We start from the raw sequence: 9,047 nt of genomic DNA on the forward strand, positions 1-9,047 counted from the left end.
CACTTTCAGTAAATACACTGTCTTCTGGCTCTTCCCCAGGAGGGAATGGTGGCCCCTTAACCTCCCAATGGCCCTGAGACCCATCCTGTCCACTGCAGGGGGAGAATGTGCCAGATTCTCAGACAGAAACCCCGAGGAGGCAGAAATCAAGGGCTGCGCGGGTCCTGCAGCTCGGCCGCGGCCAAGCCCAGCCCCACGACCTCGGTTCTCCGAGGCGTCCTGAGACCTGGAATGTTCTGTGCGGTGGGCCTACTTGGAACATTTTAGTAGGATGCTGGCATCACAGTGTCCCAAACCTGGCTGTCAGGATCCGGATCTGTTCCCTCCCTGATCTGAGCATCGGGAGATAAGAATTCTAGTCCAGGCTCCGCCTATTAGTCATGTGACCTTGGACGAGTTCCTGAAACTTTCCGAGTCTCCATTTTCTTTTCCTTATTTTTTTTTAAAGATCTTATTTATTTATGCGAGCATGAGCAGGGGGGAGGGGCAGAGGGAGAGGGAGCCCCACGCAGGACTCGATCCCAGGACTCCAGGATCATGACCGGCGCCAAAGGCAGACGCTTCACCGACTGAGCCCCCCCGGCGCCCTGAGTCTCAGTTTTCTTATCCATGAAAGGGGGATAGATAACAACCAACTTCCTCAGCTGGAGGGAGAGCTAACACAGCTGGGTATTAAATGAGCATGTGTCCAGAATCCCACCACGGCTTCCAGCGCCCTCCCCAGTCCAGCGGCCCCTTGGCGCTGCCCCGACCCCCGCAGTGGCTGAGTGGTCTCCCCGTTCCCTACGTTGTGCCCCAGAATCTGTCCTTCACAGCAGCCATTCTGTGAGGAGTCGTCTCCCCTGGCGAAAAAGCACCTGGTCTTCATTTCACCGTCAGACTTCCACTGAAAGAGCACAACCGAAGGAATCCTCTCGAAGCGTAAATGATACCCCATCGCGCCTTTGCTTCAGACCTCACGGCGTCCCATCCCATGCAGGATAAAATCCATGCGCCTGGTGGGTCCCTGGGGCCCTAGCGTGGCTGCCCCGATTACCTCTTGCCGGCCTTTGTCACTTCCCAGGACTGACCTCCTTGCTCTCAGGGACATTCTATCCCTGAGTGAAATGCTGGACCCCTTCCTTCACTGGACCACCGAGGTTTAGGGGATGCTTAGGGAGGGGAAGAAGTTGGCGTATATTAAGAAAACGTGCCCGGCATTTCGTACATGTGATTGCATGCTTCGTTCGGAGGAATGGGCCCCTGGAGCCAGGCCTTCAAGGGAACACCCCTCCTCCACCCAGCACCCAGTGGGCCCACTCAGAGAAGAGCTCAGCACACCAGCCACGGAAGCTTCTGGCCCCAGAGCCCCCGGGGCTCCGGCTCTCCTTCTAATAACCTAAAGGCTATTAACAGTCTCTTCAGTTATTAAAACCATTTTTTGATGCCTGTCCCTTTGGTCTTGGCTACATGCCCTGAAAAGAAGCTGGCATCCCAGATTCCCCTTCGAAAGGGCAGCCCTTCACCAGGCTAGAGAGAGAGGCAGAGAGCGCCCTGCCCAGGCCCTGCCCTGTTCTCACGGGAGGACACGGACCCCGGCCCTGGACAGAGGGGCCTCCTGGATTTAAAATCTCCTTGCGGGTCGAAGAACCTCAAGGCCTGAGTAGAAACACTGGCATCTGGAGGACTGCGGAGAAAAGCCTCCTGTTTGAGCTCAGGCCCATGGGCTGATTGCAGGGGTCCGATTCTGGCACCTGAGTCCGTCAACAGCGCTGACACTCCCCAAGGGCAACTTCACCTCTTTTTTCTGTCAGAAATCAGGAATATCAGGGCGCCTGGGTGGCTCAGTCGGTGAAGCCTCTGCCTTCAGCTCAGGTCATGACCTCAGGGTCCTGGGATCGAGCCCCGCATCAGGCTCCCTGCTCAGCGGGGAGTCTGCTTCTCCCTCTCTCTCTGCCCCTCCCCCCTGCTTGTGCACGCGCGCTCTCTCTCTCTCTCTCTGCGTCAAATAAATAAGTAAAATCTTAAAAAAAAAAAAAGAAAGAAAGAAATGGAATATATATGACCAGAATGGCATCTGGACCACGGATCTCCGATTCTTCTAGGCTCTAACATCTAGGGGCGCAAGATTCTGAGGTCTTTTAGGGGTGCCAAAACGGCCACCATGGGGCAGCCTGGACTTTCAGGAGCAGACGCTTTCAAACGCTCTGCACCAGCTTCTGTGTCTGTAACGGTCTTGGCAAGTCAGTGTCAGGAGCCAGGATCGGGGTTTGGGACCCGAAGGCCTTCCCACCGCAGCTTCTTCCCCTCGTCCTGGACGCTGACTCAGTGCAGCATCTCAGACTCCCTCCGGGCTTTCAGCACCGCAGAAAAAAAAAAGACGTGCCTTCCTCTTACCTAAAGACTCCAAGGAAGAGTCACCTCCTCCAGGAAGGCCTCCGCCCACCACACCACATTAAGCGCCCCTCCTTGGTGGTCTCATCTGTGCCTGTCATTGTACACCCAGCGCAGCTTCCCAAGGTCCTGGCAGTTGGAAGAGGAGTCTTTCTTTCTGCAACAGGGTGCCCTCCGGCCATTGCCCGCGCGTGGCCCCCCAGTCACACCCGAGCACACTGCAGTCTGCCTTCTGCTCCTGCCAAGACTCCCAAACACACCCTGCTCTGGTCATCAAGCCCAATGGTCACTTTTCAGCTACTCTGTTCTGGGATCATCTTTAAACAAAGGCTGAATCGTGACTTCCTACAAATACAAAGTGAACCCGAGTCAAGCATTGTATTTAACCCATTCATTAATGAGAGATCTCAGCATGTTCGAGGGAAAATCCAGAAGGCCACAGGGCACGGGCCAGCCAGACATTCTGCCACGAATTTGCAAAGAGAAGCAAACGTGGTCTGGACACAAAGTGCCCACCGGCCAAGCACGGTGCGTCTGCGTGTCCGTGGACAGGACCTGCGCACTGCAGTTTTCTACAACTGACGGGAATATAAGGGAGCGGAGAGACCACGAAGGGCAGAGGTGACCTTGATGGGTAAGGCAGGACATGCAGTGGGCTCTTCTGTCCTGACACTTCCTTGACCTGTGGGCAGCCTTGAGCACGGGGAACCCCTCCTTCCGCTGTGTGGCGTGGCTTGGATCCCCCCATCTCTCTGACCACTCCTCGGCAGGGGCTCCTCTTCCTCCACCTGCCCCTTTCCTGTAGGCATTCTCCAAGCTTTTATCCAGGACCCCCTTTACCCCGGACCCACACCCCTGAGGGACATCCCACCGACTCTGTCGTCTTTAGGGCTCCAGCGTTAGGCTGGGGACTCAGGAAGTTCTGTGGCCAGCTTCCCTCCAGGCTGCTGACCTCTGTTTGTATCTTCACCAGCACCTAAGGACAGCATGCCCTACCTGCCAAACCCACTTTTCTTCCTCAAATGGCATCACTTTTCACCCAGGGGCCGACGCTACCACCTCGGGAGCCAGGCTTGTGTCTCTCCCCTTCCTCACTTCCTGGATCTCAGACCTGCAGATTCTACTCTCCCCCATCACGCTCCAGCCCGGCTTCTCCTCTCCCATCCATTACTCCGCGTTGGTTTTTGGCTTTCTTCAGTCTAGTCTGTATTAATGTGACAGCCTCCAATCTGATCTTCCCGTCTCCGGCCTGGCTCCATCTAAACCACCCTTGACTCTGCTGCTGGAATAATCCTTCTAAAATGCAAATCTGATGTGATACTCTCATCCCTGAAGTCATTCCATGGCTCCCTGTCAAGGTCGGGACAAAGTTAAGCCCATTAGCAACATGGTTAAGGGCCTCCGTGACCTACCCCTCTCTCCAGCCTCACGTCTTGCTGAGTCCCGTCCTGGGGTTTAAGGATATCACCTGTGAGTCTACTTTCGGTTCCCGGGGATGAGGCACATGCCATTTCTTACCTCCTTGGAACAGGTGGTTTTCTCCTTGGAACAGTGTCCACCCCCCTTTATCTTTGCCTAGTTTACTCCTGGTCATCCTACAAAACCCATACTGGGCTTTGCCTCCTCCCTGAAGATGTTCTCCCCACCTGCTCCTGTCTCATTATGGGCCCTGCCTCAGTGTTCCTTCCCTGTGTTTCCATCTCTGCATTCAGGGTCACGGACAAGCTTGTGGCCATTGACTTATCGCAGGAAAAGCTGGTGGCTCCCTGCTTTTCTCTTTCTATGCACTTGGCATGCTGGGTGGTGTCTCTCTCTGTCAAGAGGCTTCCAGGAATTGGGCTCGGTGTAAACTCCTTTCCCCACTCGATGTCCTCTTCCTGCCCAGTGCCTGAGGGTGGCTGGCCCCCCAGAGGAGAGCATCTGTGTGTAGCCCCTCACCCCAGGTAGGCTCTCAGGGACAGCAGGAGATACAGGAGGCCAGCAGTGAGTGGAGGGGAAGGACGTGTGAGGGACTGGCGACCCAGGCTTCCCATTTCATCGTTTAAACCCACTCAGTCCTTCAGCTCGGGACTCTGGGCCAAGTCTCTGGAAGTGTGGAGACACGTAAATGATGGCTTCTGTCCTTTGGGAATGTGCCGTCCAAGAGCAGAGACGTACCTGTCTGCAAAGCCCCGGACCTGCAGGGTGATCTCTGAACCCTCGGAATCTGAGCCTAGGGCTGCTTCAGCAGGAAGAGAAGGCCATTACTTGTAAGCGTTGAGGGTTCAAAGCGAGGACAGTGTAACCTCTGAGCAGGGACGTGAAGGATGAGAAAGGCAGCCTACTTTTTCCCGGGGAAGGAAGGCATTCCAGGCAAGGTTCCCAGTGCTTGGCGTGGTTTTCCTGGGCTAACCCGTGGTCACCCGCTTGTGTGTGGCCTGGGTGTGGGGACGGGGACAGGCCACCCCGTGTTCCAGGCAGGCTGAGGTGCTTCTGCCCCCGCCCCCGTGGGCACCCAGGCTCCAGCAGGGGCTCCAGGCACAGGACTGCAGCCTCCTCTCCACGCCTGGTTTATTAGGCACGAGGCAGGCAATTTGCCTCCCGCCCCGGGGACCCATCTCGGAGACAAGAAGGTAGTTTGTTCTCTGTAATGGCTGTGCTGGAGTGTGGCGAGGCGGCAGGCAGGGTGGGCGTGAGGGCTGGGGCTGCACGGAGGGGGCCGGGGGCTGCACGAAGGAGGCTGGGGCCTCCATGGCTCCCCCTACCCTTCCTCTTGTGCGGCTTGCTTTCTTTCCCCTGCTGCCCTGTCCTTCTGCTCTGTGCTCTTGAGCCTAGTGGTTCCTTCTCCCATTACCCTCTTTTTTGTGCTGGGACGGGGTGGCGCTAGAGGGTGTAGAGGGATGACAGCAACCGTCCCCTTGCCACAGGAACTCAGCCTCTGGGGACCCTGGCTTCCTCCCTCCCACCCTTGGCCATCTCTGTCCCTCCTTCTCCCTCCGGCTCCCTCATGATCTGTTTTCCCGCTGACCCTGACCTTCATCCCTATGCCCACGGGAAGACACCCCCAGTATGCTGCCATCATTTCCAGGTGATGAAAGTCCAGGCAGATCCCAAGGATGGGCACCTGCCTCACTGGAGGACCTGCCCCCAGCCTTCCCATTCACCAGAGGCGATTCCCTCGTGAAGCCCAGACCTTGCCAGGCTGGGGTCTCCTGGGGGGAGCGCCCTGGGGTGTCCAACCCACCACTGACTGTGGCTGGGCTGGTGAGTTTCTACACACACTCAGAAGGAAGCTGGCAGGTGTCCGTCCCTGCGGTCCCCACGCACAAGTATCCACAGCTCTCACCCCTGCCCTTCCCTGCGCCATCGACAGCATCAGGCCAGGCCGCGGAACTCGTGCCCGGGGGCTGTCCGCACAGCACAGCCAAGTGTGAGCACAGCCGAGTGTGAGCGCAGCCCAGTGTGAGTGCTGACAAGTGTGAGCGCTGACGAGTGTGAGCTTAATGAGTGTGAGCTTGACGAGTGTGAGTGCAGACGAGTGTGAGCACTGATGAGTGAGATTGCAGACGAGTGTGAGCTCAGACGATTGGGCACAGGCTGTTCCTATTCCGGCAAGTGAGTTGTGTGCTTGGGATGCTTCTCCTCCTTCTGGAGCCTTCCATCTCCCCTGCTCTGTAAAGTAAGGAGGTTGCCTTGGCTGGACTCAGAGGTCATACACACTGAGTTCCCATGTGAGGGTAGAGGCTATTCCAGAATATCCCGGGCAGGGTAGTGTCCTCTGTGCTCATGGATTTGGGAAGGCTCGCCATCCAAGGTGGCCTGTGAGTAGCCGAGCAGAGCATGGAGTGGCCAGGGAGTGATTTGGGGCCTCTGTGTGACAGGAGCAGGGCAGGCACTGGGCTGGGGACAAATGCAGCCGCAAGCAGGAGTGTGGGGGTAGGATGGTTAGGATGGGGTCCCAGAAATCCTCAGGCAATGTTCTCAGGGAGCAAGGGATGCAAGAAGGAGCCAGAGGAGCCAGAAGGGCCCTGGTAGACAGCGGGGGAAAGAGCAAGAGAAGTGCCCAGGCCAGCACCTGACCCGGCACCATGGACCAGGACCCTCCAGGACATGAGTTGGGAGTGTATTGTGGGGACCTGGACCTCCCTAAATGTCCTCTGAGCCTCTGGGGTCAGAGAGCCCTGTCCCCTGAGGTTTGCTGAACTTCCCAGTAATGTAGGGGCACCTCCTCCCAAGAACGTGTGGGTTCATGGTCAAGGCAGCCCCACTTCTCCCGGAAGGGAAAGGCTGCAGCCCCTGGGGTTTGTGTGGGGTGCGTGTGCCCCAAGAAGTCTGTGTTGCGGTGGAAACATGCATGTGGTGGGAAGGTATGCACTGAGGTTGCTACTGAGGCCGAGAGGGTCTTGGGTGCACCTGCCAGGGCTCAGCCACTGCTCCGGGAGAGAGGGAGGAGCCAAGGGAAGGCAGAGCATCCAGGGGAGGTGAGCGATACCCACAGAGCTGGCCAGGCAGGAGGTGGGAGGCGGCAGGAGGATGAATGGGCCTGACAGGGAGGAGGAACCTTTCTCAGCCACAGATCTCAGGAGAGAGAACAAAGGAGCAGCCCAGACGCAGAGAGGAGGGTGAGCAGGAGCCCAGGAGCCGGATGGGGGAGGAGTTTGGGGGGAGGCAGGCAAGAGAACGGCAGAGCCCACCGAGATGGGCCCAGCTCCCTGAGTGTAGGTGGGCACCTGCTCAGTGCCCCGTGGGGCCGGCCCATGGTGGGGAGCAGATACCGTCACAGGTGCTTTCTCGGTGGCTCTGAGGGGAGCTGCTCATGTCACCCGGGGCCGTGGAGGCCGAGGGCGGAACCAGCACGAGGCTGAGGTGCACCACAGGGACGTGGCCAGAGGGGCCAAGGAGGGCCCGACCCAAGACGGGGCTGCTGATCCCAGAAGCCCGTCACTGCAGCTCCCCGGGCCCCTCGGTGCAGTACGGGGATCCCTCCTGCCTTGATGGGCCCGCAGAGGACCCTTCTATTCAACTCTCTGGGGATACAGGCCCAACCAGGTCACCTCCGGTGCCGGACGTGCCGTGTGCCCAACAGACGCTCCGCGGGCAAACCGCCGACGCTCCAGTGTGTCCTGCCGCAGGCGAGACCCTCCCGGGAACGTAGTCCTTTCCCACCCTACAGAGGGCGTCAAGCTCTCCTTCAGCTCTGGGACGATTTAAAACTGAAGTCAGAGCATCCCTCGGCTGGAACAGTCTGTTTTTCTCTTTAAAAAAAAAATCTTAATATGTTTATAGGTTTGATTTATTTTTATTAGATTCCATGCTGGTCAACATAATTATAAATTCAAGATTACAGTGAAAATCACTACCATTTTAATTTAAAAAAACAGCATAGGAGGTTCGTAGGCTATACACTGTCTCCCGTATTTCTTCTGGAAACATTAAAAAAATCCTGTCACGCAATAGAAAAGGTTTTAATGGGAAAGAGAAGGAAAGAGGCGAAGAGGTGGGAGTGGAGAGCGTGGGGTGGAGCCTGGGAGGCCAGAGAACCCCCAGGAGGGACTGGGATTCCCATCAGCTCCTGGAGCCGAGCCGGCACCGTCGGGCCCCTCCAGGCTCTGGGGGTGCAGCAGAGAACCCCGAGTCTGGTCCCCGCAGCCCCGGGGCTCTGGCTTCTGGCCTCCCACAGAGCAACCAGGTTTGGGCCTTCATGGGAGCCACTGTCCTTGGCTGTCACCCTGTAGGAGAGGCGCTCCTGGGTCCAGAAGCTCAGCTGTACTTAGGGCCCCTTTGTACCCCCCACCCCCGCCCCGAGCATGCGTGTGAGTAAGGGGCCACCGGCCAGGCCTCCCACTCCCGAGCAGCCCGCACCCCTCCCAGCACACACGGTGGGAGAAGGGTAAGGCAGCCACATTTATCTTGGCGTAATTATCTGTCAGGTACAGCGGGGAAGCCTCAGCCACCCCCAACCACGCAGGAAAATGAATCACACACATGTACACAGACGCGGGGGCGCGATCTCGCCCTTGGGCGCAGGGTCTCAGCCGGGCCAGCCCTGGACTGCACACCTGCCTGCATCCACCCCACAGCCTGGCTGGACACTGACCCCCTCCTTCCAGCCCGAACTCCTCGCTGGGCAGGACGGGGAGCTCCATCTGGCCTTCAGAGGTCACGGATGCCAAGGAAGACAAACAGAACTCTTGGCGGTGTCTGACGACAGCCGCTGCAGGTGGGAGGGAGGCCGCAGGACTTGCCTGTCTGTCCTGACACGGACGGCCCTGAGACTCCAGATGCCCTGTGCTGGGTCCGTCTGCCACAGCGAGGACGGCCACTCTTCAGGGTCTAGCCAGCAGGTCTAGGACCGTGTGGGGCCCTGCACACACATGTGCTTTCCTCGATCCCCATGAGGGAGCCCCGTGGAATCGGTGTTTCTGTTCGCTGTAGGGATGAGGACACACTGGTTGTGTCCCACCGGAACCCGGCTCTGCAGGTGCCGGGACGGGGCTCTGTGGCAGGAGCGTGAGTCCCCAGAGGAGCAAGGGCGGGTCACTTCTCGTGTGAGCTTTTGCGTCTCCCTCTTTAAAGTGCGTGTGGTCTGCTCATCTCTGAATCCTCTTGGGGATGTAATGAGATAGCAAGGCTTGGTGCATGCAGTGGCTCAAGAGAAGAGGTGCCTCAGCCTTCAGCCTCTGCCCCGTGTCCCT

This window comes from Ursus americanus, chromosome 2 (genome assembly GCF_024610735.1).
Source record: "Ursus americanus isolate L20-20 chromosome 2, mUrsAme1.1.p, whole genome shotgun sequence".
NCBI lineage: Eukaryota > Metazoa > Chordata > Mammalia > Carnivora > Ursidae > Ursus > Ursus americanus.